General features: G+C 43.8%; 1 protein-coding gene across 6 annotated transcripts in view; it reads left to right on the forward strand.

Annotated features, from left to right (window-relative positions):
• The first annotated feature begins 223 nt into the window (after nt 1-223).
• GTF2I (general transcription factor IIi) overlaps nt 224-13,079 on the forward strand; it is a 98,457-nt gene continuing 85,601 nt past the window's right edge. For all 6 annotated transcript variants that reach the window (XM_040634968.1, XM_040634971.1, XM_040634969.1 and 3 more), the window contains exon 1: nt 224-585. The gene's annotated coding sequence lies outside the window, so the exon portion shown is untranslated. The remainder of the gene's footprint in view (nt 586-13,079) is intronic.

Below are 13,079 nucleotides of genomic sequence, written 5' to 3' on the forward strand. Positions count from 1 at the left end.
CACCCGCGCCTCCATTGACAGTCCTTGCCGGAGAGGGCCGGGCGCTGCGCTCGCCGCGTCCTCGGGTTCGGGGCTCGTCCGCGCGAGGCTTCCTGGGAGCCGTAGTCCACCACCCCCGTAGTCGCGTTGGTGGGGACGAATCAGAAACTACAACTCCCGCTGGGCGGCGCTGCGGGTGCGCACGCGCAGCGCGCCTTCGAGGAACAAAAAAAAAAAAAAAGAGGAGGAGGAGGAGGGTGAGAGAGAAGCTCGGAGAGCAGAGAAAAGGGGCCACCGATCGCCCCCCCGCTTCCCCGCACGCGCTCTCTAGCTGAGGCCGCCCGCCTGCCGCGGTTACCCCGGCCTCTCCCTCGGTCCCCTGTGATCGGATTTAGGCGCTGAGCGAGGCCCTGCCGGGGCGGCCATGCGGCGGTGACAGGAGCTCGGCCGAGACACCCGGGCCCCCTCGCCCTCTCACCTCCTGCCCGCTCGCCCGCTTGCTTCAGCCCGAAGCTGCTCCGCCGCGGCCGCAGCTCGCGCGCGGCTCACACTCGCTTCCCTTCGGCTCCCCTAGCCCCGGCGCTGCCTGGAGGCGGCTGCACTCGGGTGAGTCCCTGTCGCCTCATCCCCCGTTCCCCGCCCGGGTTGCCATCACGAGCAGGGCCTTTATTTGAGACGCGCCCCCTCCGGGGCCTGAACAGACTGGGGTCTGGGGGCCGTCGGCGACCGTGTTGGGGTACCCGGCCGCCCCCCCCCCCGACCGCCGGCGTTGGGGGTGGGGCAGGAGCAGACGCGGTCGCGGGGGACGACAGTTGCACGCGCGCGCCTGGGTGCGCGTGGGGGAGGGGCGCGCGCGCCGGCGCTGCGTGGGGGGGCCTCACGCGTGAGGCCCGCGCGTGAGCGAGCCTGCGGGCTGCGCATGCCCGGCCGCTGATTGGCCGGCTCGGGCGGTGCGGGTGCGCGCGCGGTGCCAGGCCCGAGCCGTGGGGTCGCGCTCGGCCTGGTGTCTCCGGGGCTCGTGCGCCCGGGCAGCAGACGCGCCGGATTGGCCGGCGGGCGTCCGGGGCGGCGCTGCCGCGCTGCCTGGTAACTGCGGCCGGCGGGCAGGCGGGCCCGGGAGCACCGCCCCTCCCCGCCCCTGCTCCTCCCCGCCCCTGCCCGCGCCCAGGTGGAGCCCGGAGTGGGCTTTGTCCCGGGCCCGGCCGGCGCGCCGGCCCCGCGGGGCTTGTTCTTTGGGGGAAATAAACACAATGACCGGAAGGAAAACCTCAGCCTTCAGGCCATGAAAAGAGCCGTCTGGATTCCGCCAGCACCCAGACGGGGTTTCGGGGAGGGAAGAAGATGAAAAACTGTCCTCTTTCCCCTCCTCCCTGTCCCCCCTCCACTTTATGACAAGTTTTGCCCTTTAATAAAGCAAGTTTTTTGTTTTTCTTTTTAATGTGGTTTTGCGGTAATTGGCTGAGAATGTTCAGATGTCTAGTTCGGTTCGAGCGGTGCTCACTCCTGCTGATGCGGGACTCCGTGCAGAGTTCTCACTTCTTTGCATTCAACTTCTGTGCAGACAATGGCTTGATGGGCCCGAGTGCAGAAAAGTAGTCTTTGGTCGTTCAGGAAACAGAAGGGGAAGTTAGTTGGCAAGTGAGGGTGCCTCGGAGTGCCTCGAGGAGGGCCAGCCTTTCCCCGAGGCTAAGGCCTGCGACTGGGAATGACATTTTATTTACTATTACATCTGTATATTTGTTTTGTCAATTCTTCAGCGGCAGAGTGCTACCGCCTGGCGCTTTCCTTTTGCCTCCTCCTTTGGACCTTGGTTCACACCTTTCGGCTGGAAGGACTTTTTCTTCTCTTCAGACTTTGGAACTCCTTCTTGCTTGTATGCAGTCACTGAAAGCCGTTTCTTGCATTGTTCGGTCAGAATTTGTTGTTTCTTCGTACGGTGTCCCAGTCACTTGTGTGCCCCTTCTAGGAGGGTCTCTTTATTTCCCTTAGGAGTATGTTTGGTTCTACCCTGTGTACTCGCGTCTGCTTAGTCAGTGGGTAGAAGGGGTAGGGATTAAGCCTTTTCCGCCTTTGTCTCCCCTCCCACTGTACAAACCGTCAAAGGGCCTTGTATATAGTAGTAACAACAGCTAACATTTGGATGATGTTTCCTAAGTGCCCGGCATCCCTCCTAAGCACTTAACATGTATTTTCTTATTTAATCATCAAAACAACCCCGTAATTCCCTCGCGTAGATTAGGAACAAGTCTAGAGAAGCGGAGTAATTTACTCTTGATTACTCAGCAAGTCAACCTTGACTCCCAAGATTTGAGCCTGGGCAGTATGACTGACTCTTAACCCCTTAAGCCAGTGGCTTTCAAACTCCCGAGCGTCAGCAACCCCTGGAGGGCTTGTTAAAACCCAATTGCCGGGCCCCACCCCAGACTTTGGGATCCTGCAGGTCTGGGTGGGGCCGATCATTTGCATTTTTAACTAGTTCGCAGGCGGTGCTGCTGCTGCTGCGGCTGCGAGCGTGGCACTGTGAGAGCCTTTCACCACAGTGCAGAAATCCAGTTAGGAGTGTGGGAAATTTGTTCTAGATTTTCTTTCTTTCTTTCTTTTTTTAAAGATTTTTTTTTATTTATTTGACAGAGATAGAGACAGCCAACGAGAGAGGGAACACAAGCAGGGGGAGTGGGAGAGGAAGAAGCAGGCTCATAGCGGAGGAGCCCGATGTGGGGCTCGATCCCCTAACGCCAGGATCACGCCCTGAGCCGAAGGCAGATGCCCAACGACTGAGCCACCCAGGAGCCCCTATTCTAGATTTTCTTGAACGAAAATTGAAAGTTTAATAAGGCCGAGGTTTTAAAAGTCATGGATTTAAGTACAGGATAAAAATTAGAAACCTAAAAGTCTTGGCTTTTTTTTTTTTTCACCCTCAGTCATTTTTTTTAACTTATTTACCCCACTGACATTTGTTATCATCTCCTCCCGGAGATGGCTGAAGCATCCCGTCCTACCACCTAGTCTAGTCTGGAAACCCAGAGGGCCTGAAAGGGCCTGAGGTTGACGCTGAGATGGGGGAGGTGCAGATCACCTGCAGCCCTGAATCCCCCCACCCCAAGCTCCAGACACTTAAGTGATTTGGTTTACCTTTTTTTCTTTCTTTCATTTTTTCAGTAGGCTCCATGCCTTACATGGGGCTTGAACGGAGGACCCTGAGATCAGGAGTCATATCCTGCACTGACTGAGCCGCCAGCCAGGCGCCCCGATTTGGTTTACTTTTAAGAATGACTACAAAGATGGTGAATGGGTGGTAAGGAGGGCACGCATTGCATGGTGCACTGGGTGTTATACGCAACTAATGAATCATCGAACTTTACATCAAAAACCAGGGATGTACTGTATGGTGACTAACATAATATAAAAAAAAAAATTAAAAAAAAAAAGAATGACTACAAAGACTGTCCTTAGAATGTAGGTTTCTGAGGTTCTTTTTCTTGGGGCACAAGTCTTGAGAAAGATAACTTAGTTCATTATAATGGATTTTCTTCTGGAGAAAGTAACTCAAATTAGGTAGGAGGAATGTTCTGTCATCCTTGATGATCCATAGATGGATCGTGTGTTCCAAAACAAAACATAAAAAGGCAAGGGCCCTTCTCCAGGTTGTGATTAGAGGAGCTGTAAATAAGACACTGAGAAATTACTAAACACAACCTTTCCATTTATTAGTGCTGGCTAGCTTATGCATTGCATTTCACCTGATTCAGTTCTTTCTTTCTTCATTGAAAACATGCATTTTTAAATATTGCCATTCTCTTCATAACTGTTGTGGTATAATTCACATGAAATTGTTTTGACCACTGGCTTAAACAGATGCTGATCAAGTGATTTTTTTATGTATGTCTAAGGGAAAAAATTTTCTGAAGAGTTGAGAAGTAGTACTCTGAGAACAGTATTTCTGTTAGAAATATGTCAGAGGCAATTGACCTGAAGGGTAACTGCCAAGAATTTTATCAGTAGCAAACTACTAAAGATCATTGGTAGCATTTTTCTTCAAAAGTTGTATGCGTTCATTTGGGTGAAGCTTATTCATTGTTACTAACTGAAAGGTGGCAATCAATCAGTTGGTTGTAGTTGTGAAGCTGAGATTCCTTGTAATCGAGGTGGTTTAAATGGCAGCATAGCAACATGCAGAATATTCATTTGGCCAGAGTGTGTAGCCTGAGGTGACTTGCCTGGGGAATAAAATTGAGAATTAGTATTTAAAGGATGTAAGTACAGTGGGAAAATGATGTGGATAAATCATCGCAGGTGCTGAAGGTAGTATCTTGATACTCATTTTCCATTCTTTTCTGTCCTTTACCATTTTCCTCTCTTGCCTCTGCGTTGCTGGAACCTCACCACTGCAGTTTTCCTGTTTTTGTTTTCTTTCGTTCTCTTTGTTTCTACAGTCCTTGCCTTCCTACCGTGGCTTGTTTGTGTTTTCTTTCTGGCATTTATGCCTCTGCTTTTTCGACTTTGGCCTAGTGGGAACTTAAGAGAAAGTTTGAAATAGCCAGGGATTTTCAGAGTTGATGGGAGAATCGACTCATCGTTCCTTGGTTGTAACTTGATTGAAAACTATAGAGGACTTTTGGGGCGCCTAGGTGGCTCAGTTCTTGGTTTCGGCTCAGGTCGTGATCTCAGGGTTGTGAGATGGAGCCTGCATGGGGCTCAGCATGGGGCTCCGCATGGAGTCGGCTTGAGGATTTTCTCTCCCTCTCCCTCCCCGTCTGCTCCTCCCCCAGCTCCTGCTCTCTCTCTCTCTCAAATAAATAAAATCTTAAAAAAAAAACAACAACTGAAACTTTAGAGGATTTTTGAAGAATTAGTTTACTTAAAATGAAACTTAAGGGACAAAATGAATTTATAATTGTGAGAGAAGAATATGACTTAGTGTGGCTCTAACAGACACAGGTTCTGAAATCGGATTACCTGGATTCAAATCCTGGCTCATGCTACTTCTGGTTGTTACCGTGAGCAATTCACTTCCCCTTTTTGTGCCTCATTTTCCCTATTTTAAAAAATAGGAATGATGATGGGAGAGCCTTGTTTCTGTTATAGGTTATTGTGAAGATTGAATGAGTGAAAGTGCTTGGGATGGTATCTGGCGATGATAAGCATTCAGTAAATATTAGTCATAAAAACATTGTTGAATACTTCTGAGAAATTGAATTTTCAAAGGAAATAAAAATTTTCCCAGTAATACTGACTACAAGGTTAATCTCCCCAAACTGAAGAATCTAAGTTCTGGAAAGGCAAGGACTTTTTGGGGTTTTTTCCTTATGACTGTTAAATTGTTTTGTTTTTGTAGGAGGGCAGAGGAAATAATGAGGTTTTGTTCCCCTTAAAGTACATATATGCGATTATACTATAGTATAGTTCTACAGAGTAGTGAAGAGTTTGGTTTTATTTCGGGTATCTACTTCAAACGAGCTGAGAATCTGTACATTTGTGTAATGGAGATGAAACATGTCTACCTTGAGAATAGTGAGTTTATAATTGAAAAATAGCCTTCTGGAACTGCTTACTCCACGCATACATTCACTGTGCCTGTTTTCCGTCTTCAGCCCTCACAAGTTTTAGAGGTAGTGACCTCTTTCTCGAACTGTGATGTTGATGTATTTGACATAGCAAGTAGTAAAGGAGTTGAAAGGTAGTCATAATTTCTTGGCTTTTACAGAGCAGTTAAAGGAGGTAAGAAAAGCTTAGCTATCTTATTTGTGGCCAGGCGCCAAACACTTCAGTTACATTATTTCATCGATAATTTGACAAAGGAGGATGACAGCATGTATTATGCCCACTTTATAAGTGAGGAAATAGAAACTGACCCTAGTTCTGGAATGAGTTTGAAAACTGGCTGAACAGTTATAAGGAAATCCGTTAGCTTCACTTCTTCCTCCTGTTCTTTCTGCCACTTTAAGCATATTTAAACATCGTTGTTGTTGTTAGCATTTTTTATTCAGTAGCGTTAATTACCTTCAAAATGTTGTACAATCATCACCACTATTTTGAAAATATTTCTTTTCACCCCGGATAGGAACTCTGCACCCATTAAGCAATAACTCACCATTTCTCCTCTCCCCCAGTCTCTGGTAACCTCTAATACACTTTCTGACTCTATGAATTTGTCTATTTTAGTCTTTTTACTTACTCATTTATTTATAAGTAGGCTCTACGTCTAACCTGGGGCTTGAACTCACAACCCTGAGTTAAGGTCGCACGCTCTACTGACTGAGCCAGCCAGGGACCTTTGCCTGTTTTAGATACCTCTTTTAAAGTGTAATCCTACAATGTTTGTCATTTTGTGTCTGGTTTATTTCACTTAGCGTATCGTTTTCAAGGTTCATCTATGTTGTGGCCTGTGTCAGAGCTTCATTTCTCTTTTTGGCTGAATGATGTTCCATTAGATAGCGTACAGCATTTTATTTGTACTTAACCTCTGTTGATGGACGTTTGGATTGCTTCTGCCTTTTGGCTATTATGGGTACGCAGCTATGGACACTGGTTCACCAGTGTGTTTTGAAGCCTGTTTTCAAATCTTTTGTGGAAATGCTTGATCGCTGTTTTTCTTTTACTTTTTTCTTTTCTTTTTAAAGATTTTGTTTACGTAGGAGAGAGAGAACACCAGCAGAGGAAGCGGCATGCAGAGCAGGCAGAGGGAGATGCAGGCTCCCCGCTGAGCAAGGAGCCCAATGTGGCTTATGCCAAGGCAGATGCTTAACCGATTGAGCCACCCAGGTGCCCCTGGGACTTTTCATCTTCTTAACCTGAGACTGCCTGTTAAACAGCAGTTCAGGTTTCCCCTCACCCCAGCCCCTTGTACCCACCGCTCTACTTTCTGCCTGTGATTTTGATGGTTTCAGGGACCTCATAATACAGTATTTGTCCTTCCCTGACTGGTTTGCTTCACTTAGCATAGTGTCTTCAAGGTTCATCCATGTTATAGAATGTGTCAGAATGTCCTTCCTTTTTATTTATTTTATTTTGAAATTTTACTTATTTATTTGAGAGATCATGAGTGAGAGAGAGCACAAGCGGGGGGCAGGGGAGGAGAAGAGGGAGAATCGGACTCCCCGCTGAGCAGGGACCCTGATGCAGGGCTCCGTCCCAGGACCCTGGGATCAGGACCTGAGCCAAAGGCAGCCAGTCAACCAGCTGAGCCACCAAGGTTCCCCTGAACAGTGTTCTTACACTAGCAAAGTGAGTGGCTGAGCTATTCAGTATTCATCTTCTATATTTTAAGCTTTGGAGAAGAAGGGATCCCTTACTGCTTTTGGAGCAGTACTTATTCATTCACTTACCCAACATATCGAGGGCTGTCTGGGTGTGTTAGCTCTTCTGTGAAGCCCCAGGACACAGTCTATTTCTCGGTAAATACTGGTCTGAGCAGATTATATTGTCGAGAGCTTCAGGATAACGACTCTTTAGTCGGGTGTGTATATTCAGTCTAGTTTCTTTGTTTTAGATATTTGGAATAAGGTGACCTTTGTAACTTAAATTTAAAATAATTTTTTTTTAAAGATTTTATTTATTTATTCGACAGAGATAGAGACAGCCAGCGAGAGAGGGAACACAAGCAGGGGGAGTGGGAGAGGAAGAAGCAGGCTCATAGCGGAGGAGCCTGATGTGGGGCTCGATCCCATAACGCCGGGATCACGCCCTGAGCCGAAGGCAGACGCTTAACCGCTGTGCCACCCAGGCGCCCCTAAAATAATTTTTGAGGAACACATTTGATGTAAACACATGCATGCTTTATTTTTTTCAGGTTTATTTATTTATTTGAGAGAGAAAGCGCACGCGCGTGCACACACACACCCAGGGGGAGGGGCAGAGGGAGAGGGAGACTAGCAGACTGCTTGACCCCAGGACCCTGAGATCATGACCCCAGCCAAAATCAGATCCTTAGTTGACTGAGCCATCCAGGCAGCCCCATGTGCAGGCTTTAAAAGCAGTGATTTATTTTATACCTTAAATGTACACAATGTTATATGTCAATTATATCTCAATAAAGTTGGGGAAAATAAATGGGGGAAAAAGCAGTGATTTATTTTGACACTTATCTCATTAGTTTTCCTGCCCCATCAGACAATAGATTATTTTATTTAGTGGTAATAAAGCAACTAATTGGGAAATTTTCATTTTATCAGATGTGGATTTGGAGAGTTTATATGTAAATAAATAGATATGTATGTATTTTAAAAGTAACAATTTTAATGAAATTTAAATTTTTAAATGCTTAATTTACTGAATGCTTGTGTGAAACACCAGCAGGTCCTTAACTTACGTTCTGATAACTTTGTGAGGTAAGTTCACATATTATTGTCATTTTCCAGAGCAGTAAGTTTGGGGTTCAAGAATCCCAAGGTCAGTCATATCTAGTACTGGAGATAGAACTTGAATTCAGAACTTTGGTCTGATTTCAGAATTGGTGTCATAATAGCTTGGCTCTGTTGCCTGCTATCTGTGAACAGTGCATTAAGAAAAAGATGGGACTTTGTAGATCGTAGTTACTTGATTTTCATTTCCTCTTCCCATTCATACAAAGTTAGAACAAGTGATCCCGGTTTCCCAGTCCTAAATAATTTAAAAATTTGTAATAAGGTCAAAGGGATACATTCTTGGTATATTGGTAGAGCAAGCTGCTGTGTTTTTAAAGATCTGGACTATCAATTTAAAAGGATAATTTTTACATTTGCAAACATTTTCTCTTAAAGTGTAGTGCCAAGAAAAGTTGCAAATCTTCCTGAATAGCTGATAAGATTTTTGGGGGGTTTGTTTTTCAAGGACATTGCTTTGGCTACTTGTGAGGCTCAGGACTGAACTTGTGATCCATCAGTTGGGCAGATCCTCTTTCCCTGGCTTCATTTTATTATTTCGTCATTCTTCCTTTCACCTGGCTTTTTAAAAAAATAAAATTTAGCTATTTTTGTGAGGTATCTCAACATGTTTTTCGAAATATTGGTGGAAAAGGGTATAAAGGTTTAAGTATAAATACAACTGTTACAGATCATTTCAAATCTTAACCTTTCAGATGTATTTTGTTTCTTCTTGAGAGATCACTTGGGTTTTACTGACATGATTACCAGCTTTATCGCAGTAGAGAGAAATGAATTAAGCATCTTAAAATGTAAGCGAAGCCAGCTATCAAAACTTAAAAGCCTTGACTTAAAAATCCATCTTGAGCAAAAGTTCATCTTAGGGATTTCTAATTTTATTTCTAAGCATTTGCCATTACATAGAATTTCTAAAAATTAATGAACATTAAATGAACTAATTTGGGCTCTTTGGTTCTGTTTCTCTTGTCTGCTAAAGTATATATGTTAAATAATATTACTATATTAATATAAATTGTGATACTTTATATTCTGTTATGAAACGTTTGTGAAATGGAACCTCTGAATGAAGCACTGACCTAATTTTCTTCCCTTTGAAAAATACCTCTTAAGCCTGCGGAGTTAAACTCTTAGAAACGTGAATTAAAATATCCCTCTGTGATAATAGGCAAGGAATAAGGGAATCCTGCGAGTTACAGGTCCAAGCGTAGTGTGTGGTGAGCTGATCTTATCTGAGATGTTACATCCAATTCCGGGACTTTGCCTGGACAAACTCAAATACTTTGAGGATGGTGTGATAAAGGTAAGGACAAGGAAAGCGCAGGACAGACGGTGGATGCTTAGTTCAGAGATGAGCACGTGGAGGAGCGCTACGCATGAAAGGGTTTCTTTGTAGAACGCGGCTTTTCCAGGAGGAGGATGCCACAGGGACGGATTGGATCCATTAGGAGGACCAATACTAAACCAGTCCCGTAATTGCATATTGTTGATGTAAAAGTAGCAAGCTCAGGGTGCCTGGCTGGCTTAGTCCATGGAGCATGCAGCTGTTGATCTCGGGGTTGTAAGTTGAGCCTCACGTTGGGTGGAGAGATTACTTTAAAAAAATCTTAAAAACAAAAAAAAAAAGCAAGCTGTCTGTTGGAGGATGTGTCAAAACTTGGGGTGCCTTAAGAGAGTTGAGCAAGAATACCTGTAACTAGTAATAGTTTTTGGGTGCTTTTTATAAAAGCATTTACTGTTCTGAGCACTTCTTACATTAGAGCACTTTTAATCATCACAGTAGTCCCGTGCCCCAAAGTAGGCAGGCACCATCAACTTAAGCAGTCAGGTTCAGAGCCCATGCTCTTAATTACCACATTATACTAATTTCCAGTTCTGATATTAATGTTTAAAGTTTAGGTAATGGTATTAATGATAAACTAGTAATTTTACTCAACTGTTAATAAACAGGATAGCTACAAGGTTGAAAACCAAATAAAGTTTAATTTATACTTAAACTTACCTGGGATCAAATTATTGATTACACTTTCTGACTTAGCCATTTTAGCCAGCGATCTGTTTGGTAGCCTTCATTGTGACTAAGTTCTAGTATTGGGGGGAAAACATCAGCCAGGAGCTTAGGATTCATTGAATTCAGCACAGGCGTGCTCACTATGTGCCAGGCACTGTGTTGGTGCTGGGGCGACAGGATTCCCCCTCCCCCAGTCTAGTGTACAGGCACACGGTCAATAACAAGTACCGTCCAAATTAAAAGCCCCTGGTTTACCAGTTGTGTGCAGTCTGTAGAGAAGTTTGATAACCTTTTGAGTTAAGTGTAGTATGTGTGCTTCACTTCTGGGCTTATTTACCTTCACTCCCTCCTTCAAATGCAAAAAGAAAGAAAAACAGCCCATTTCCAGTTTTATTTAGCTAATAGAGACAAATTGCAGTCAGTAATTTACTGTTTAACGTCCTTCACCTTTCTCCCGATTTTAACATTCTGCCTACCTTGGACAGCAAAAGCAGCAAGACTTAAACACCCATGAGATAAGGCCAAAGTAGAAAACTTTTGATTAGCTTATTAGCACATATGTACTTAGTACTTTAAAAATTATTTGGGATCCCTTGAAACTGACAAAATAGTTACAAGAACAGCAAACAAAAATTGCCCATATACCCTTCACCCAAAAACCCCACTTAGGTTTTGCCAGATGTCACTTTTTTATTTTTTTAAAGATTTTATTTATTTGAGAGAGAGAGCATGAGAAGGAGGGGGCAGAGGGAGAGAGGATAGGGAGAAGCAGACTCCCCACTGAGCAGGGGCTTGATCACAGGACTCCAGGATCACAACCTGAACCGAAGGCAGCCGCTTAACCAACTGAGCCACCCAGGTGCCCCGCGAGATGTCATTTAATAGCAAAAGGGTCTGTCTAATCCAGGATCACCCAGTTGTCTTGTCCCTCTAATACACCTCGCTTTAGAACGGTTCCTTAGCCTTTGAATTGTGTGCCCTTGACATTTTTGAAGATGTAGTCATTTTACAGACTGTCCCTGAACTTGGGTTTGTCCGATGTATTTATGCAGGAATATCACAGTGTTCTCACTCAGCAGGTTCTGTTGGGTGGTATGTGAAGTCTGTTTGTCCCCTGACTAGTGTTAACTTTGATCACTTGGTGTGTGCCACGCTTTACTTCGTTAATAAGTATTTTGTGTGGCAGTACTTCAGGGATAATGAAACTCTGTTTTTTAGAATTGAGAATTTTTTTTCTCTTGGGGCTAGGGATATTTATTTTTTAGAATGAAGATTAGTGCATGGACCTAAAAATCCCATTGTAGTTGTTGTCTAAGTCTCTGAAAACTAAATATTTTTCTGGAATTTAAATATTGTGAATAGTGGAATTTGGGAAACATTAAAAATCAGATTAAATTTTACAGGGGCGCCTGGGTGGATCAGTCGATTAAGTGTCTGCCTTCAGCTCAGGTCATGATCCCCAGCCTGGGCTCCAGTCCTGCGTCCGTGGAGAGCCTGCTTCTCCCTCTCCCCTGCCCCTCCCCACACTCAATGCTCGCTCTCTCTCAAATAAAATCTTAAAAAAAAAATAAATTTTACAGTAGATGATGTGGTTTGAAAGAACATGGAGAATTAAGAGCAGTCAGATCTCGAATAGATTCTACTTAATAATTTTGTAATCTCGAGCAGTTTACCTTGTTTTTCCAAGTTATAAACTGTTCTTATATTTAGAAAAAAGTTCTGCTTTGTAAAATGTGTCAGGCAAATGCCCTGCTTTAGTAATAAACACGTCAAGTTAATTTCTTTGTTATCCTTCAAAAGACAAATTTGATAGGGTCAGTGAATTACCTTAAACACGTCTTCTGCAGAAGCTACTAAGTAGACGTAATTAGAACAAATGGTGGCATGTTGAAAGAAATTTAAGGCACAAATTCTGTGTTTGCAATCCAAACTGATTATAGTAAATGTACACTGACATTTCTCCTCTCTGGAGAAACAGATTCTTTAGCTTTTGCTACTTAGTAATTACAGATGCAACATGGAGGTGTTAAATACCATCAGTTTCAGAGGTAGAAAGATTTAGGCAGCCTAGAAGATTGCTGCAATACAGTATTAATATGATGACCTAAATTAATTTTAATGCAACTAAATCTTGTTTAGGATAAAGTCAGCTGATCGAACTATTAGATCTTTTCCATTTATTTTAGGCACCCTGTTATGACAAAATGTGTAACATCTTAGATGATGAATTTTAACTTTTCTGTTTGTACTTGTCATTTTGAGGAAATTTCTTTTATATATTACAATTTATATTCAAAAGTCTGCAGTCCCATTTTAGTTTTTCCTTAGAATTAAGTGATACTTGAAATTATTTTATACTTCTCACTGAAATGTTTCTGTTAGTTTATATACTTTAGAGTATGATAGTGCCTTTCATCATTAATTGTGTCAAAACTTGACGTTAGGATTTCTTTTCTTTCCTCCTCCTCCTCCTCCTCCTTCTTCTTCTTCTTTTTAAATTTTATCTACTTATTTGACAGAGAGCGAGAGAGCATGAGCAGGGGGAGCAGTAGAGGGAGAAGGAGGCTCCCTGCCAAGCAGGGAGCCCAACATGGGGCCCGATCCCAGGACCCTGGGATCACGACCCAAGCCGAAGGCAGACGTTCAACCATCTGAGCCACCCAGACTCACCAGACTTCAGGATTTCTTAATAAAATGAATTGGTAAATTTGAGTTTTATATCACATGTAAAG

This window comes from Ursus maritimus, unplaced genomic scaffold (assembly GCF_017311325.1).
Source record: "Ursus maritimus isolate PB19 unplaced genomic scaffold, ASM1731132v1 scaffold_2, whole genome shotgun sequence".
NCBI lineage: Eukaryota > Metazoa > Chordata > Mammalia > Carnivora > Ursidae > Ursus > Ursus maritimus.